This window comes from Argiope bruennichi, chromosome 5 (genome assembly GCF_947563725.1).
Source record: "Argiope bruennichi chromosome 5, qqArgBrue1.1, whole genome shotgun sequence".
Taxonomy (NCBI): Eukaryota; Metazoa; Arthropoda; class Arachnida; order Araneae; family Araneidae; genus Argiope; species Argiope bruennichi.
In genome coordinates this window covers 118,121,939-118,142,732 of record NC_079155.1, presented here as the reverse complement: position 1 = coordinate 118,142,732, position 20,794 = coordinate 118,121,939, and the positions used below count along the sequence as shown (strand labels likewise).

General features: G+C 30.7%; 1 protein-coding gene across 3 annotated transcripts in view; it reads left to right on the top strand.

The window, feature by feature from the left end:
• The window catches only part of LOC129968618 (diuretic hormone receptor-like), a 269,117-nt gene that overhangs the window by 118,600 nt on the left and 129,723 nt on the right, over window positions 1-20,794 (top strand). The gene's annotated exons all lie outside the window — the stretch shown is intronic.

Below are 20,794 nucleotides of genomic sequence, written 5' to 3'. Positions count from 1 at the left end.
ATTTTTAATTTGTTGAAAATGACATTTAATTTTTCGTAAACAAGGTATATAAAGAGAACATGCTTAAGGCTTTTCTATAGTCTTGTGAAATGATATAATAATTGTAGTTTTACAGTTATCATAATTACTGAGTAAATCTTAACTGTAATATAAATCTTATAAAATTAACTATGCATTTAACAGGGACTTTTAATACCAAGGGCAAATTGAACTGCAGCCCCAACTCGTTATTTATTCGTAGGTGCAAAATTTACTATACTTATTTTATCTTAATTTTTGAACAAAAAATTTATTTTAAATCATCTAAAAAAAATACAATTTGGGCTTGCAACTACAGCATTTAAATATTGAAATTTTATATTAATATGAGTATGAATTCAAAAAAATATTTTTGCTGAGATAAGTGGAAATTTCTAAATTTCCTTAGATATTTTCTTTGGGTGTTAATGTTATTGTAATTAATGTAATTGTTATTTACGGTTCCGAGAGTTTTGAATATTCTAGCCATTTGTGCACAAGTTTTTAGTTGTGTTGTCCATAGAAACTCGTGAAAAGGGTTTTAATAATTTTCATTGCCGATACTGAAATTAAATTTTAAGAATGATTTTAGGTTCGAATTGTCGACAGTGATTCCTTATATTTAAAATCTTAAACTTTTTTTCCATTTAAGACTACTTAAACTTTTTTCTATCAATTTTTTAACTATAAAAAATCTAGAGTTTCCCTGTTTATAATAGAAATATGATAAATAGTATTTGAATAATAGATTATATTTAATAGCATTTAAAAAAAGTTTCCTAATCATTCAAATTTAAGGAAGCATAAATTATGCTACTTTAACTTCTGAGTTGCATAGACCTTTTGAAATTTTCCACTTTTTTTAAGGTCTAATTTATGAAACTCAAAACTCTATCGTGGAGCGGTCATGTCACGTGAAAATCACATGCCTTATTGAAATCAGCTATTTTTCTGGAATATTTCCTCTCGGTCTTATAAAATCTTCAAACACGTTCCATCCTCTGTATTTCTATTTTAAGTTGGCAATGATAGTAAGGGTACACAAGTTACTGTTTCAACAATGAATCGCAAAGTCTGCTCAAGAATGCAACTTTTTGTCTTACAATAAGAAAAATAAAGCTAGGTGTAAAAATGTTATTTTCCCTATCCTTTAACAGTATGTATTTGAAACGTACAGAGTGCCATTTAAGTCCTTTCAAGCCCTTTAAATAGAGTCAGAGAAGTAACGTATGTTTATAGTAAAGTGACTATGCTAAATTAATTGAGCCTAGTTACAGCATTTGTGTGTGCTTTGATGCTCTACGGGCCAGACTGTGTTGCTTTAGAGAGCTAAGAAACTTGTGAAATATATACTTTTGAGAATGGAAAACTGCACTTGACATTCTTTTAATATTTTAATTAAAATTGTTACATAATTAAATATAAAGCAATTTTTATGTATAACTTTCGAAAATATTAAAGAACTAAAATATTTTTGTCATCTTAAAACACAAATATCGCAGGTTTTTTCAATGGCATCAAATTTTCATCGAATATTTTTTTTTAATTTTAAATGAATTTTTATTTAAAAAAATATTTAAGCTTGTCTTACGACAATATGTTTAATTGCAGGAGTGAACCCAAATTGTCTCCATTGTTGCAACTAATATTTCACACTGACTTTCTTTATAATGTTGTGATTTAAAAAATGAAGATTCGGCTTATTTTTCAGTACTGACTAGATGATATTATAAGGTATTACTTTAAAAAGATTTTTTAAATGCCCTTGTATTTAAAATTACAATTTAATTTCCGAGTCAAGTAATGATGAAAAGTTTTAAAACACACACATTTTTAAACACTCTATTTTTTATTATGTATATATTATCCAATAGATCAAGTAGACCAAAAATGAATGAAATACATAGTAAAATGAACCATTAGGATTCATACTGTTTTCATTATTTCATCAAATATTTAATACTATAGCTTTCTTCCGTAATACAGAGTGCGGCAGAAAAACCCGGATAAATAATTTTTAATATAACTTTATTAAAAAACCATATTAACAAAATTTAAAAATTAATATTAATAGTAGACTTTTATTAATAAATAAATTCAATTTGTTTCATAGGGGCCGCTTTTTGCAGTGAAAGCCCTAAGACTCCAAAATGGATCATACACTGTAATCCATAGTATTGAGATTCGGCGAGTTTGGACCCACTTACCAGATTATATTATGTCCGCACCCCTTTTCTGTCCTTTTTGCCTTGTGAGCTGATGCAGAGTCTTGATAAAACGACTATTTTACTTTGCGGAAGTGCGTTTTGTCTCATGGAAGGCTCACGTTTTGGTTCACAGCTTCTACAAGGGCCCGCTGGTTCCCCACTTTTCGATTTATTTTAACTCCCTTATTCACAGAAAGCAGAGGTGTTTTGGCGCTTGTGCAAATTCCGTCCCAGACTAAGACCGAGTTAGGTTGTTGGCGATGTTCAACAATTGAAGTGCTTGGAGTGTCTACAGACCATATTGGGAATTATGAGCTCGTTGGATGGTAAAGAGCTTCTCATTAGTGAAAAAGGAATCTCTCCCAACTCTGAAATGCAGTCCGTTTCAAAAGTTTTCGGCATCTTGAAGAGCCACACGAATTGGTTTTCTTCTGTGAGAAGCTGAACTTTTTGGAACTTGTTAAGTCATTGATCCACGCATTGTTTTTCTCATTTGTTACACTGATTTCACTTATTTCCATTGCACGAGTTATCTTAACTCAGTGAAATCCTCTGATTTGACTGAAATCGGTCTTTGATTGCTATTGAATGTGTTCACCATAGGTTTTCGTTCACTTTGTGGACGCTGACCGTCATTGCCAAGTTCTTTGAAACGACAGATTGCATCAAACACCGATTTTAATTAAACTAAAAGATACATTATAAAATATCTTGTAATTAAAGTAAGTAGTAGACAAAAAGAAATGAAGACAAATTAAAAATAAATTAGTTAACTTCTATTCTACAATGCAATAACTTTGGGTATTTTTGGCCCTCCCTGTATTTAAATGTAGTTCTCTTTCTTTAAAATTGCATATCATTTTGGTGGATGAATGTTTCGCACGATGGATCCAGTATGAACTAGACGCTCGTATGCCGCAGAATTTTGTTGGTACAAATCCTTAGGCAGTGCTTGAAAAATATATACGTAGCAATTAATACAGTTGCAGTATTTATTTTATATTGTTGATCACTATTTAAGTAGCTTTTTTTAATTTTTATTATTTTTATAATGACGTCATTCAAGTCTGACAAATGTTTACCATTTTGAATCATTTTATACCTCGTGGAAAATGTATTATTTTAAGTGAAAAATCTACTTAGAGGTCTTAATTTTAAGTTTTATAGTGGTAATTTTTATCTTAGTATGCAAAGGTTATTAAAGGTACAAGATCAATTTTATTTACAATAAAAGAAAGAAAAAAAAAACCTTTCACGTGGCAGAAACCGTTTAACAACAACAACAAAAATTGAGACGGAAATCTTCATTTCAAATCAAACAAGAGTTCACCTTCAAAATGACAAGAAGTCAAACACGTAGATCAAGATCTTTCCCACAGACGAGATGAGCGCAATTTTCCTTTTCAAAATGGCGAATTTCATACTTGTTCTATCAAACATTTCTCAGACAAAATGAAGAAAATCATTCGGTTTTACTTTTCTATCAAAATAAACATCACCGCGATTTTCCATTTCTTTACAAGACGGAACAAAAATTCCCATAAACCCTCTCTTGTCGATTTAGCTTGAAAGTTTCTTCCCACAGAAAGGAAAAAAATCTCAATTGCCATTTGTTCGTTACTGCTACCAAAAAATGGCGCCTGCGTCGGTTACATGCGCTTCAAATTTAAGGCGCGCGTATCAGTCGAGAGGGAGGTAAAATTGGATTTCCTACCCCCGTAGGAACTTGCAGATAGGTTCGATGTGAAAAGTCATCGGAGTTGATTCCGAAACAAATGAGCCTTTCTATTTCCCTTCCGATTTTCTTGCACGAGCAATATTTCATGCCATGAGTGTTCGATGGGTTTCTAAAAATTAGAGGAGGTTTTCGAAGCAGAAAGGAAGAAAGGAAAGAGCAATGAGAATGGATTGGGCTTATTTTGATAAGGTGTTGAATTCAGAGCTTAATTTAGGTTCCGTGTCTCTTCATAGATTTATTGGATGATTCTGATGATAAATATTTTACTATTTAACATATAACTGTTTTTTTTATTTATATTCAACAATTTTATTTCATGATAAGGCAAAATAGAGTAAAATATATATTATTTGTCATACAAAATGTAATATAGTAATTCGTGTAAGAGTTAACTGAGTGATATGTCATTTTAAAGATGGAAAGGATATTAAACGATGTATGTTTCTCATTATAATGTAGCATATAATTCTTTAAAAAAAATTTTAAAGTTTAAGACCTTTCAAAAATTATGACCAAATTTAGTTAATTTCGTGTTTTGCAGTTTTATCGTGTAACAAGGAGAATTAAAAAATGTGTTTAATATTCAATCATTTAACATCTAAAAAATCAATAATCAGGGCGAAAAAGCTGGTTGCTATAGGCAGCTGGTGTCCGTAAAATTACCAGACAGATGTATTTCGCTTCTTGAAATTCCACATATTTGGATAATTAAAATGAATAATGAGCAGTCGTAAACCTAAAAATTTAATTTAATATTAGGAACTATGGAAAAGAAATGAAGAAAAATTCTAATTATACTTAACATATTATCATGAAGATTATGGGAAATAAAGATAGTTAAGAATGAAAGGTAAGGCAGTAAGGATCCCATACTGTGGGTCGCGAATCTTTTAACTGTGGCAAAATCTTGATGTATATGTATCTTTCCACAATTTGCCAAAATGTCATGTGACTGTAATATTTTCATCAAGCAATTTGGAACATTTTTTTTGTAAAATTATATTAAATGATCAATGTTCTTTCTAACAAAAGTTTACAACTGCAAAATTTCTTTCGGAATGAACATTTATGGTCCAAAATGTTTTAGGTCAAGTGTTGTTTCTTTGAAAAAACTCAAAGTGCCAAAAATGAAGTTGTTTGCTATAGATATGGCTTCTGAAAACTGGGGTGAGTATTTAAAAGTTTGGTAATTCCCTGAAATTGACTGTTTAACCCTTAATTGGGGAGGAGCGGTATCTCAGACCACTAAGGATGGTTTTTCTGTCACCCACGGTTCTATTTTTAACTCAATCGAATGAATGACCTTATAGTTTAATGTTTCGTGAACCTCACTACATCTGCACATTTTCAACCAGTTTCAGAGGATACGTTTATAAATATTTCAGCTATTTCTTTGCGCGGCGTCTTTGAGACAGCACTTCTCTTTTAGTGTTTCAGTATTATACAAGGCTTAGCAGATGGCTCTAGAACTTGGTCCTCGAAATATCATCTAGCCTACTGATCCTCGTTACGAAGCAGAGATCCAGACACTTTTAAATGAAGCATAACGTGATTTTAGTGATAAGGAAAATTATACAAAAGAGTTTTTCGAGGAAAGTTTGCATTCAACTGATTTTGATATGTATGTTCAAACATAATTAATTTTTCTAGTGATAGTGTATTTTGAAAAATTTATAAAATATATTAATATACCAAGAGATATATATACAGAATTTATAGGTTGATTTTTGTGCTAGAACTTAACCTGCATGCTTAAAATACCTTCGAAAACCATGTTACGAGTGTTCACAAGTTTCTGCGCAGAAAAGATACCGATAAAAAAAAAAGGTAAATATTACCCACTGTCAGTTTTTATTTATTATTTTTTATTTTATTTTTTTATTTTTCATATAATCGTTGAATTTCCCATTATATTGTTCTCTATATACCTTTGTATATTGGAAAAATAAATAATATTTAAAAAGCGAAAAATTATGTTTTTTTTAAGAATATTATTTGTTGTAACATGTAATTTAAGAAGAAAATGAACTGAACGTTCATTACTTTCTTCAATAATACAATTTTGAAGAAATTTCTAAAACATGTTTATATATCAAGAAAATATCTGCAGAATATATTGGATGCTTTTTATACTAATACTTTTATTAGAAAATTTAACCTGAGTGTAAAGAACTCGTAGACCACGCATCCCCATTTAAGGGTTAAATGCAAGAACGTTATGAAACGAACTTATATTATATTATATTAAAACATTTTTAATCGCATGCCTGCAGTCTTGTGTAGGAAAAAAAAAATAGTTGGTTATAATCTGCCGCATTTCGATATGGATGGTACGTTACATTTTATATTTTCTTCTTCAGTCACTCAATGCGAAGTGCCTGAAGTTTATGAGTAAAACAGTCTGATAAAAAACAAACTCTGTTACTTACGAAATAGACAGCAAAGAATTAAGTAGCATATTAGGACTGAACATCGGCACATTATTCATGTTTATCATCTTGTGCTTACATACAATCGGATTTGTATTTCTCTCCAATGGACTTTACGTGCAGTGCATTCCTTGGATGTTGCCATTTTAGCTTATAAGTCTTCCTTTGGAGAAAATAACTCACATCAACTAGAAAAATTTCTTTCAAAAGATCATCGCGGAATATGAAATGTGCCTTGCAACTCAACTCCGGTAAGACCATATTAGTATTCCTCAGGGATCCAAGTAAAAATTTGAAACTTGAGCGGGAGGTATTGTGCGCATTTGAACACGAAGCAAATATCAATGCGACGTTTTTCCATTCCGCTGATCAATATTCTATATGTTACGGTTGAAAGATGGAGCACTCTTCTATTGTTTTTGTTTACTTCTGCGCTTTTAATACGGCTCTTATGTTTACTCTCCGTTGCATTTGCTTAAATTCCGAAACGCTTATTGACTGCTTCTGTCTTTCCGATTATTTTCTTTTTAGTTCCTCTTCCTCAAAGAATTTGCTCACTTTGAAAGTAAAATGTTAAAATGATATTTTATGTGAGTTCGTAACAAGGTAGGATGCAGTTGAGTTCTGATGTTTTTATTTAAACTATACATGGTTCACATTATTATTTGTAACGTTTTGGCCAACAGGACTTCATTCGCTTTGTATCCAGCGAATGCAGATGGCAAGACACATTTTTGTGTGTGTGTGCCACATGGGGTTTGGAACGCTACAAAGTTCAAATGTTTTCAGGCATCAGTATATTGTTGCCATTTCCCTACAACAGTTAGTGATGTAACTTGTTGTATCATAAGTGCTTGAGGAATAATGCACCTCTCAATAGATAGCGCTACTTTTGAATAAATTGCGTAACAGGCTTTCACTTTTGAAAAATCTGAGAAATTACGTTCAACTCTTCGATGAATTACATCGGTGTTAATAGATTTACTAGAGTTATTTGTTTTATTAGATTCACAGTGCTTAGGAAATGCATTGTAATATTTTTTAAAACTTTTATTATTAAAATAATGATTTTATTTTTATGCCCAATAGAATTAAAATCCACTATTCTAATCATACACTAATAATTCGATTTCTTCTCATTTTCTGTGCTGAAAAAAATCCTTTTTCTAAGATAAATGTAAGAAATCTATTGTCCCGGTGTGTATCGAAAAAGTGATGACCACGATCACGTGATCGTTTAAATTTATCGTGTCCCTAGAGTCGTGGGAGAGTGCCTTAAGATGACACCAATTCGAAGACACTGGACGTCAACTGACCTGCGGCATAGTTGGATTGTGATATAGGCTGCGGTCGACCACATTTCTATATTCTTTTACACTCTTCCTCTATTCTTCTTCCAGTCTAAGTTCCTTTGTTGTAGAATGGTCAATTGTACATAACTGTAGGCATCAAGAGCTATGTTCTCTGATTAAGGAAACAAAAAGAAAATTGATATGTTATCTGATTAAATCTGATTAATCTGAGCACACTTGAATCCCATTTTAAAGTGAAAATTTCATCACTGAGATATTAAGATGAATTGAAGAAGGGAATAATCTCAGCTCTTCCTGTTTCAGAGATTGCTGCTAAAAATTTACAACTTTTACAGTTTTTTTTTCCAGGAGCAGTTTTTATCTGTATTTCCGCAAAAGTAACACATTTGAAAAGAAAAGATTTATTTCTTTAAAAAAAATTCCGAATTTATCCTCATTTTTGTTTATAATATGCAGAGTTTCCATTGGAATCATACGATGGAACAATATACTAGTAATATTTTAAATTAAGAGTAAATATTCCAAATATACTAGGAAATATGAATATTTTTAACAAATAATTCAGTACGCATAGTGAAACAGCTAATTATGGGTTTCTCAAGTTCAAAGCCTGATATACAACAAAACTTGTATAAAAATATCTGTTGTATTGTTACGAATTAGAAATATATACTGACACTGTAGCGAGATGAACTTTAATTGTTCTTTAAGAGGAGTTAAATAATAATTTTTCGCAAATTATTTTTATTATTAATTTTAGTGACTAAATTACAGCAATTTATATATTATTTACATTATCTTTAGGCATTCGTATATTAGCTTCTTTGAATCCTTTTAAACAATTTAACTATTGTTCGAAAATTCAGATTAAATTATCGATTAATAGAAATTCCTTTGATTTAAAAATGTAAAGAATTTTGGATCATTGAAAAAAATTATATTTTATTTGAGGACTTTTTTTTTAATTTCACAAAGTTTATATTCTACAAAATTGAAATCAATCATAAGTAGATAAAAATTAATTTTAGAAGAAGATCGCCAATCAAATTTAAAGCTATTTTAACTAAGAAAATCTGAAAATATAATTCATATTGTTTTAGGAATATCTTCCATTGTGTACTTTCACATTTACATTTTAAATTCATTATATACATTATTCAAAATTTATTTCAAGTTCAGAGCTCTGTTCTTAAGTCTGCTTTGAAATAAGTTCAAATGAATTTTGGAATGGAAAATGATATTTTGCTCAAAATTAACGCGTATGCAAATTGTTTCAGAGTGGGGCGACTTATTTAATTTAATGAAGAGCCTTGTTGGACAGAATCGCTACAACAGACTTGATCTCTGTTAATTACGTAGAAGATTTGCGGAATCGGTTTCTGGCCAGGTTTTAAGATAAAAGCAAGTTTTATAATGAAAACGAATAAGCTTAGGAGACAATGATGCAGAAAGATAGTAGAATCAGCGTATAGTAATTTAAATGACGCCATTTCTTTTGAAATTGGAATTGCAGAACACTGAAATCGTATTCTGTAACAAAATAATCCTCGTGGAACATTGGAACTTCGCTTAACGGGCACAATTCGTTCCCAAATCTTACTCGTCATGTGCAACTGTTGTTAAGCGAGACATTTTTTTCCCATAAAAAAATCCGTATAAAATAGGACAATAGGTTTATTTCTGGAAAAAATAATAATAATACTATTTATTATTTATCCTATTTGCTTTTCATTTACAAGAAATTTTCTTAAAGACATTTGTATTTGGCTACATTTCAAACTTTGGCGCAAATGAGACAAAGTATTACCGTTAAATGAACTATATCTCGCATAGTTTCTGTCTTATCAAGTTGATGCTTCTCAGTATTTGATGGGATAATTTTGCTTGCTTTCTATACTTCTTTTATTTCACTATAAATTTGTTGCTCTGGCACGTTTATTATTTCTTCTTCCCCCGACAAAACCTCCTCCCCAGCCTTTTGCTGTGACACAAATGCAACTTCATTGACCATTCCTTAGTTACGGCGATGCTCTTCCACCAATTCTTTGATATCATTTCTATCCACTTCTAACCTTTATATTCTTGTTAACAGACAAAATTTCGTTGGTTAAGGCTTTATATAGGCGTTGAAAAAAAAAACTCTTCGAAGTCATGTTTGACAACTCTGACATAAAAATTCCTTCATTTATCTATAAGAGTTCTATGAAATTGTTCTATGAATTCTACGAAATATTCTAAGACATCCATTCTTTCCAGATAAATGCCATCGGACTGGTAGTGTTTCTTATCTAATCCAGGCCTCCGAGTTCTTAAACGCGTTTACGAAATAGAAATCTTACTTTAATTCCGTTTTAATATTTTTGCAAAACAAAATTCTTTTTAAGTAAAAGTTATTTTATACCTATAAAAACTTAATGAAAATAAGTCTCCTTTGAAGCTTTAATTTGTTAGAAAGTAAGCAATAGTTTTTAATTTTTCTTTGACCGTCTTCTTTCCTTTCATTCTCGAAAAGATTCATTAGAGCAACCATTTAATTCTTTTTACACGGAAATAAGAAATATTTAGATGTATTTTTAAGTGAAATTTGTGCTATTTCAAGGATTGTTTTATACATAAAATTATAATTTTGTAGATTAAAGAATTTTTTAAAAATATATATTTCAAATTTACAGGACATTCCAGCATAAAAGCAAAACATTATACGGTAAAAAAATGTTTTTTTAATTATTGGTATATTTATAAAACAATTTTTTTCTAATATTTTGACGAAACGAGATAAATTTTAATGAAATTAAACTACCACATTCAAAATGCAACAAAAGAAAGGAACGTCATATATATTTCTGACCTTCAAAACATGATCTGATTTCGACTCTCTGGTGTAGCGAATATATATTTCGGTTCTAATATTTCTTCCGAAAAAAAAGATACATGACAGGAGCATTTTTATTGAGTGAGTATTAAACGATAATAAAAATACAATACAAATATTTTAAATAGTAAAAAGAATTAAATATGCAAATAATAATTCTGAAAAGAGAACTCATATTTTGGAAAAATATTCATGTATGCTAGAAACTAAATAAATGAAACGGTGCTAAATTGCTAAATTGCAATAATGCGAAATTCAAATTTAATCAACTTCAAAAAATAAAGTGTTTTTATTATTTATTAAATAAATATAAGTAATTCATATTTCATTCTTCGCATACTGGACACCATGTCTGAAAGTGTTAAATAATGAATTGCACCCTATGACAGAAAGCAAAATAAATATGTTAACTGATGACAAAAAGGAATTTAAGTCATCCTTACTTATAGATTAAAATTAAATTCCTTCTGAAAATTTATTGCCGTAACGTCCTTTTGGTGGGAAAATATTGTAAAAAATGAAAAATAAAAAAAATAAAAAATATGAATGAAATGCAACATAAACATTTCAAAGTTTTTAACAATGATGGACTATTTCTAAGAACCATTTCGCTAAGATGTATTATTGAATTTGGCAAAGATTATCATTTCATTTTAAAGCGTCTGCAGCATATGACTTATTTTGGAATGTTTGCGAAATATCTTTGCAAAATTGGCACTCGTAAATGGCCGTTCCCAAGGGAACTTCAGTGCTTTCAGAATTTCAGGAAGATTCAAGTTGTCAAGAAATGAAGACTATTTACGGGGCTTTTATTGCTGCCATTTTGCGACAAAGGCCAAATTAGAATTTAGAAGTAGAAAAAATTCAGCTTCATTTTTTTTTTTTTTAGATTTGAAAAACATTTTGGCACAATGTCAACATCTAAAGTTTTGAAGTATGTTTTGTCATTTTTGTATTATTGCTTATAAATGCATTGCAATAAATTTGAAATTCTATAATTCTAATAAAACCTATAATTGTTTGTATAAAACCTATCATATATTTTATTTTAATGTATTTTACTAAGTTATTTATTTTTATTATTTTATTAAATGAATAAACTTTGTATTTAAAAAATAGAGAGCAAAAATATTTTTTAAAATAAATAATCCGGTCCATAAAATAGTAAAACCATTAGTATGTGAAGTAACAGATGCTAATGTCTGCTATTCTGCATTGTCTATTCGTTTGAGCTTTAGTCGTCTGCCGACTCACTACTGACTCGACTATATACGATCGACACATTCGATGATATTCCAATAGTTGACTCCAAGATTCGCCGCATGAATCAATCTCAACACGTTAATCGCTTAAATTCAAATCAACTGTCTCACCCCAGGTCGTTCTTTCGATTTTTTTTGTAGCTTCCTAAACAAGACTACTTCTAGAAGTATCGTAATACTGCCTGCCTTAACTGCCCTATTGCCCAAATTCCTGAAATTTCCGGAATTTTCTATTTTGTTCTCAAATGTCCACCAAGACAGAAGATGATTGATCCGGTATCCATCAGAGTTACCCTTAAAACTGTATTCTTTACAATGGACAGTGCCCGGGAAAGTCGAATGACAAATTCTTCACATCATTGAGATATCGTAGAATTATTTTATTCAAATAGAGAAGTGCTATATATATATTATAATTTAAGGATTATTCCATTAATTATCACGAACTTTTCAAGTGGGAAAGGTGGAATATTCTGTTTTGAAATCATTTGATCTCTAGAGACCTAAAAATAACCAAACGTATTCTATCAGGACATTCTTTTACATTGTAATGGTATGGCGACAATTAGATTATTGTCATGGAAGTGCTAAAAACTGACTCCAAGGGTTATATTTCAACTGTGAATGCCAGTCAAAATTGATAATGAACGTCAGAACAAACTCCATCGGCAGATTCTGTCTTTACTTTTATAGCATGAGACACAGCGATTATAGTAGTTTATGACTAGCCATATTCTTTTCATGGTGAATCTCATTTTTGTATTTAAAACGCCTGAGAAACACACTCCAATTTCAAGAGAAGGAAACACAAATATACATCTGAAAATAGCCATGATAACTAGAATTACCAAGACATTGGAATCGTGGTATAGAAATGAATAATGAATGGCAGCGTTGATTTAGATTGGGGCAGTTTTTGCCGGTGGAATTATAAAAGACGAAATTTATAATGAAAGGAATCTTGATCATCACTTTAGTGCGTTAATTATCCCATGACTCACCCTGGATTCGAACCTGCTATGACGAGTTCTTACTCTACTATAGTTAAGAGATAGTTAAGAAATCATCTAACATAGATGATCCTATTATCATGTTTTGTTTGAATGTGCAAAATTATACTTATATGTAAACATAATTTTGCAAACCGAAAAGAAAAAAAGTTTTGAAATGTTAACTTCTATTTATATCACAACGAGAGTCATTAGGTACAGAGAAAAAGTGATAATAGATATGTTAGTCTACATCACGACACAAGAACAAAAGACAGACCAGTTTATCCCTCAAATGCAATTATTTGCATATATATATATACTATATATATGTATATAATATAATATAAAATACAAATAATTAAATAATTTCAACTTATTCGTGTTATAAAAAGAATTATTTCGCATGCATTCGAACTCCGGTTTCACCAGTACTTCAGAGTTCCCCAAGCTGGATGTCACAAGCGTTAAAACCGAAAAGTGTTTTCAGCAAAATATAGCTATACATGTATCAATCATAAAGGATGTCTTTCTCGCTTTCTTCTTATTTTTTTTTACTTTCATTATCTGATATCGGGACTATCTGATCGAATAAAAAAATTATTGGTAATCGTTTAAAGTTGAACTTTCAACATTATGAAGAAATGTAATAGGTCAAAGCACTGCATACTTGCATTCCTTTAAGATGAAAATGATTTGCAAATGTTGTATTCATTAAGAATAGGCCGGAATAGCCTGGTTGGTAGGGCGTTGGATGCGCTCCTTGGGTTGTGAGACTCTCCGTGTGTGTGGTGGCTGGTGCACGTATGAATCTGTCGTGATCAAAGTCCTCTATGTCGAGAGTTTTACCACTGGGGGTACTGGATCAGGGGTGATAGTTCTCTGATTCTAAATAACATTCTGTGGATTTGTGAATGAAATGCATGAATGAAGTCCGCCCCGTAGAAATTATTGTGACGTGTGTGTAGCTAAGTCGTATTATTGGCCCTAGATGGCGCTACTGAAAAACAAGAGACGCACCCTTGGCTTAAAATCACTGACTTCTAAAGGCAGTGGGCTTATCTGTGACAAGTGCCATTAGAAACAACAACAACGTTATTCAATCCAGAAAATATATTCTTTACCGCCGGTCAAAAACCTTAAATACATACAAGTTGAGTCTATATCATTTATTTTTCAGTAAATAAGCAATGAATTTTTTTCCAAATGGCATCTGTCTAAGCATTCTGAAATGCAGATTAATCTTTCGGTGCTAAAATGAAAGGTTTTATCTTTTGGAAAAAGGAATAGAACAATAAAAAAATTCCTTTTCAACATGATTGATTACATTTCCGTCCGCTAGCAGGCAAAAAATTTGAATTATTTTCTTTATCAATTTTTTATAATAATTTGGAAGACAAATAAAAGAAGTATGAATAATTTTTTTATGTTTATTGCTGTATGATTATTAGTAAAGCAGATGATATTAGCCATCTTTGGTTGCTAGCTTGTGCGTTTAGAATATTGTTTCTTCTGATTGTTAAAATATCAATCCGGATTGCATTTATTAATATTTCATCTTGTTATTCAATAAAACGGAAACATATGAATGAAATGAAATCAGTCTACAACAAATTATTATTCGAATAATAATTTGTTGTAGACTGATTTCATTAATTAAAATAAGTTTTTATTATCGTTAAAGTGATCATGATACATTAGTTATTTCATAAAGTTTCTAGATATTCCATAAAATAACATTATATTGTATTAAATAATGAATTTTACGCTTCAACGATATAAGTCATAGCGATTACGTATCTGGCAACTGTTAAGTCTAATTTCTCTATATAATACAAAAAGCTAATGTAAAGATAATACTCAGATAATCACAGAAGACGTCTCAATCAGTAGTACCAAAGAGCCTATCAGAAGCGAGAACACATATTTGAGTAAAAGTTACATTAACTCAACATAACATTGCTTCTAAATATAAATTGTAAAGAATTTGTTAACATTGTTACTTAATTTTGCTTAAAAATGACTGAATAATCGATGCGATTATTATAAACGCTATTCTACAGTGACATGCAGCTGAATATTCTGAAGCTGACTGTATATATCGCCAAAATAACAGAGATGTAATTAACATACGGCGAAGAAATGCTCGCAGAAGAAAAATTGAATAGTCAAGATGTTTGAATGAAAATGATCATCAAGGAGAGGCTTTATCAGACGATGTATCTTCATTATTAATTGGTACACTCAATGAAGAATAGACTTATTGTGGTGTATTTTCATTTCCTACGAGCATAGTAGCCCTAAACACAACTGTTGTTGCCACGGTTAAGTCGAATTCAGTGATGGTATTTATCCAGAAGCATTAAAAGTTCTTTTGCTTGGCAGTCATTCGCCAATATTGGCTATTTCTTTCCGCCAATATATTCGATCTTACAATTCTTCGTTAGCGATGTCTGCTTTTTGCCAATCACAAAATATCTTTCAAAGATATAAGTTACGTTATTTTTAAAGGTGATATCAATGTTAGAACTACAAGTTTTATTCTCGTTAATAATGGAAATCACAGATTCGCACAAATTTATATAATGGAATATCCAATTTTGTGTGCGAAACAACCAAAAAGATAAATGCATTGCAATTATAGGAAGATGGTATAGGGTTGTGAACAGAACGATTAGCCCCCCCCCCGCCAGAAACATTAAATATTTGTTAAGTCAGAATCTTGATTTCGTTATGTTTTTTTTTTTTTTTTTTCTTTTTACTGAATGAAGAAATCCGAAATACTACGAACTGTTTTCCAAGAATTTCTAATATTTTGCAGCTCTATTAAATAGCTAAGTGTTAAATCAAGTACACCTGTAAAAGCGTTCATTAAAGTAGTTTAAAATGTTCACAAGATGATTTATTTGCATTGGACTGTGGCCATTCTACAATAAGTAATAAGACAATTGGACAATAATTGCATTTGGTAATGAGGTTTTCGACTGTGGGTCGCAGCATATCGGCATTTATTCGTCTGACGTGTAACGTTATTTGATCTTTTGAAGTAGGAATGTCAGGAACATGACCTTGATACAAAACGCCTTTCGAGTAGCCCCGCAACCAGAAGTCATCCTCAGTCTGGTTGTACACCAAGAATTCCTGTTTCAAATCTTTCAACCCTTCTTCGTAAGTTAGTTATGATCATCGGTTCTCTACGTAACTGATTTAACCGCCGGCATTCACGAAGAGCAGCACTATCATTCGCATCCTGCTGATAAAATAGCTTGACTAATAAGGCATGTTCACGTAGTGATAACGACATCGAAGGACGAATTCTCGCAGAATGACTTGAATTTCAGCAATCCTTCCTTTTATCCCCGATATCGTGTCACAAAGTACCTGTATATGCAAATTACATAATTAAGTTTTCGATCGCAGAACCAGAATTTTCTCTATTAGCGTTTTTTGGTACTATTTTTTCTTGACAAATCGAAACCGCATACTTTAATGTGTATGGTGGCCAAATTTTGTTATATTTCTTCCAGTACATAACACGCTACAGGGCTCCGAACACCACCTGTTATTTTTTGATACCCTATATTGATGATCTATACAAATTTTTAAAATATCTTTTGCTTCAAAGAACTCACAAAATCGTTAATTTTATGTCCGTCAGTCTGGGTTGTGAAGCATTTTGAACGATTTTTCCATCAAGCAACACGTTATTTTCAAATAATATCCTTTTATCATTATCATTTGGATTCATCCTCTCCGTTTTGCTATTTATTACTCTTTAGTGTTATGTGAGCTGAGAAACGTAAATGATGCAAGGAAGATTAACTTAATTATTTTCAGTTAGTTATAGTTAAAAATCTTAGAAAAGCACATTATGCCTAAAATTTAATCTTCCAAAATTAACTTTGCGACATTATTCTGTTTAGAGATAATGCTTAAGAAATTGTGAATTGTACCATAAAATATAAAATGACGCTTATTTTTAAATTCAAAATTTGGGATTAGAGTAAGAGGTAGAGAGTAGATACAGATGTGGTAGAAGTCGAGTGTTTTTAGAAAAGGTTTTTAAAATTATTTTAATTCAAATATTATTATATATGAAATGAAATTAAAATAACCCAGTAAAGGAAACTACAAATGATGTTATTTAGTTCACACTTTCAGAAATAAGCCTGTTTACAAAAGAATAAAAAAGAAAAAACAAAAGCATATCGCACAATAAAAAGAATGTAAGAACCATCGTGATTCAGGCTTTCTAACTCACAAAATATAGAGACCATCGGAAAGAATTATATTTGTGTTTGATGAGATGATGAAATCATTACAGTCGTAGGTTTTTTCATTTAACCAAAATATGTACAATCCCACACTGCCCTAAAAAGATGCACAGCAGGTTACTTTAGTTATGTTAAAGTCCCGTTTTAAAGTGAAACTAGGGCTATTTTGGGACGGACCTCGTCAATTTGAACCGCGGTCAGATGACGAGGATGACACTTCATCTGGTATTCCCTCTCCAAATTTCCGCACCATACCAAAAGGAAGACGCTTGGCCCTGATGGATTTAGCGTGCACCAGACACGCTTACTTGGTGTAATCGGGTCTCGAACCTGAAACCCTCCGGGTCCGAAGCCGAGACCCTACCACTGACCATCACGACTCTGATGTACAGCAGGAGACAGGGTCGAAAAAGAACAGACTATTCTAAATGTAATGATAATTCTAGTTATTAAGCAATTAATTAGGTGCTGAAATCGTAATTAGCAATGACCCAGTTGTTTTAAGAACATGAATAGGAAAAATAATTAATTCTGTGCTCTTGTCCGGTATTAATCAAAAGTTGCGAAAATATTCTCGTGAGGTTATAACCACCAGGAAACTCAGAGTTCAAATAGAACCTAAGTAGAACTGCATCCTAGTTTCCACATTGTCTGACATTCTTTTTAAGATGTATTATATTGTTATTCATGAAATGTTTTTGTTCCACTGTTTCAAATTTGTATCTATTAACCCTCCATTCTTAGATCACACTATCTCAGAAAATTGGAACGCCAGAATTCTCTTTCAAAGCTAAGATACGCCCCTCTCTTCCGTCCCCTTAAAAACCGGAATGGCAGCCCATGCTTTTAAAGGATTTTTATAAAAAAGATGTAACCGTTTAGCTGAAACTATTAAGAAAATGTATATTAGGATATCCTTTGAGTGTTCCTAGAAAACCTCCCTGTAATCCAAATCTCTCTGGACTAGCATCTTTAAAGATCAAAGTACGCGCTACGGATATTCAATCAATCGCACTTAAAGAACGTGGGAGAAATTTTGAAGTGACATCCAGGCGTCTCGGGCTGTCCCCGTAGCTTCGTTGAATGAGTATTTGTGACCGTTCAGCACTGATAGAGTTAAACTTGTGTAGTGCAACTTACATTCACTGACGAAGAGTACTGCATAGCAAGAGACATTTGACATTTAAGACTCAAAGCTCCATTGAGGATTAATGCAGGCTTGACCTACCGGTAGCAGTTGTAAACAATTTGGGAACACGTATGTGTAAACACGATAGCAGGATGATTTTGACTTCATTTGAGCATGCAAGGAAAATGAATATATCAACACAGTTTAGTATAGGCTATAGTTCGAGAGGAGTAGATGCGAAGGAAGAGGAGAGATTGAAATTTATTTTCATCATCTTTATGATTGAAATAAGGGTTATAATTATAATTAGAAAAATTTGTCATTTCATAGCGATAAACAACGCATGTATTGAAAATTTTTTAATGTGTGTAGTTGTGTAAATGTTATATTCTGGAGTTATTTAAAAATAAGCTTGTAGCATTTGGTTGGAAACATTTCATCTGTTGCATTCGCTGCCTTCATTATTCTACCTTATACCTTCCGCCCTTATGAAATGAAAGGAGAAAATAATGAACAGCGAGGGATTTTTTCCCCTTTTCTGTTATTTAGGTTTTAATTCTTCAGACATTTAAACATTTTTCAAGACGCAGTTTTGATGATACAAAAAAAGTTTCGAAAAACTTTATTAAAATACCGTCTTGTTCAAAAAAAAAAAAAAAAAAAAATTAAAGTGGGAGAGAAAAAAAATACGAACCAGTTCCGTTAGGCCTAACGTGGGGAAAAAAGTCCCATCTTTATATTACAATATTTTTTTCCCTATGCCTTTCGGGAGAAAGAGAAGAAAATGCGTGTATGTATTAATATGTTTTTCCTAAATGAAGGAATTATTATTTTTCATATGGAAACAGAGTAAAATATTCAGTTAATTATGTAAATATTCTTCATTTGAAGTTTATGAAACTTAAATAAGTAAATAATTGTTGATTTATTTCATTCCCATCGATGTTTTGTTGTTAAAACACATTTGTGAACAAAATAAAACATTAAACGTGAATAAATTATTTTTGTTTTCCATATATTTAATAGTTTATTTTTATGAATTTACTATTAAAATATTCAGAAAAACAATGAAATACAGAAATGTTTTAAATCATATTTTGAAACTTAGAACAGCATAAATTTGAAAATGTTTTAATATATATATATATATATATATATTTCTTTTGTCTCTCTGGAATTCAGAAGTTGTTGGAAAAGTTTCTGATGTATATTTTTTGTTCTTTTAAAAATATATGCGTTTACTATGCATTATTTTCATTTTAATTTGATGCTCTAACATTTGATACTAGTTTAGCGTTTAATATTTTTTGATGACAAAAAGATATTTAGTGAATAGTACAACATGCATAAAGGATTCGCTATTAAAATATTCAGAAAAACAATGGAATCCAAAAATGTTTTAAATCATATTTTTAAAAAGTTGAATAGCTTAAATTTTGAAATGTTTAATTATATTTTATGTCTCTCTAGAATTCAGGAGTTATTGAAACAGTTTTCATGCATATTCTTTGTTTCTTTAAAAATATATGCATTTTCTGTATGCGTTATTTTAAGTTTAATTTGATACTCATTCAGCTTTTATTATATTTTGATAACAAAATATATTTAGGGATTTATAATGCATACATAAGGCTGTACCATAAAAATAGTATAAGTATTTTTGACATTAACATTTCTAATTTAAATTTTTCAGATTTCTTCAAAACACTACTTTTGAAATTTTATGAATAAATTAATATAATTAAATGCTTCGTATTTTCTGTGGACAAATTATAATTAAAGACTAACTATTCCTATTAAAATATAAAACTTTTGTTTACATGGTAGATTAAATTTATACATCGCATATGGCTATGAAATATATATAATTTTTCGATTATATTGAACATTGTCATATCTGCTGACCAGGTTATTTGCTAGGGATGATAGTTATCTATAATGTCAGTTACATTTCTTATGCTTAACTGTATAGCTTTATCAACAAGATACTTTTAAATTTCAAAGGATGATGAATGTAAAAGCTCCGTTATTTTAGAAGTCTATAATATATTCTGTTGATTTTATATATGAATTTCTTTTATGTCGTCTAAAAACCAAAGTCATTTCACCTGAACCCTTAACAATCCTTTATTTAACCCAGTGCTGTCACTTATTTTTCTTTCGATGTGAAAGGTATTCCAAAATTAAATTTGCATGGCGCATTTTATTTATATTATAAGAACAAGTGTAACACTATACTGGCTTAATTTAAGCACAATGATTCACGCTTAAAAATTTTTAAGTATATTCTTTCAGTATCGGATATAGTATAAAAGGGATATAGTGCATATCGGATCTAGTATATCGGGGGAGGGGAAATAAGAATCTTTGCTAAAATATAAAAAAATTATTTGTATTTCTTGAATTCCAACAATAAAATAAAAATACGCGACAAATTTGTGTAGGAACCCTGCAAAGGGTTTAAATTACATTTAAATAATGAAAGGTATTGCTGCAAATTATGCACTGAAATATTCTTTTAAAATTTTGGAAAAAAATGAATTGACAACTAAATTGTTACGCT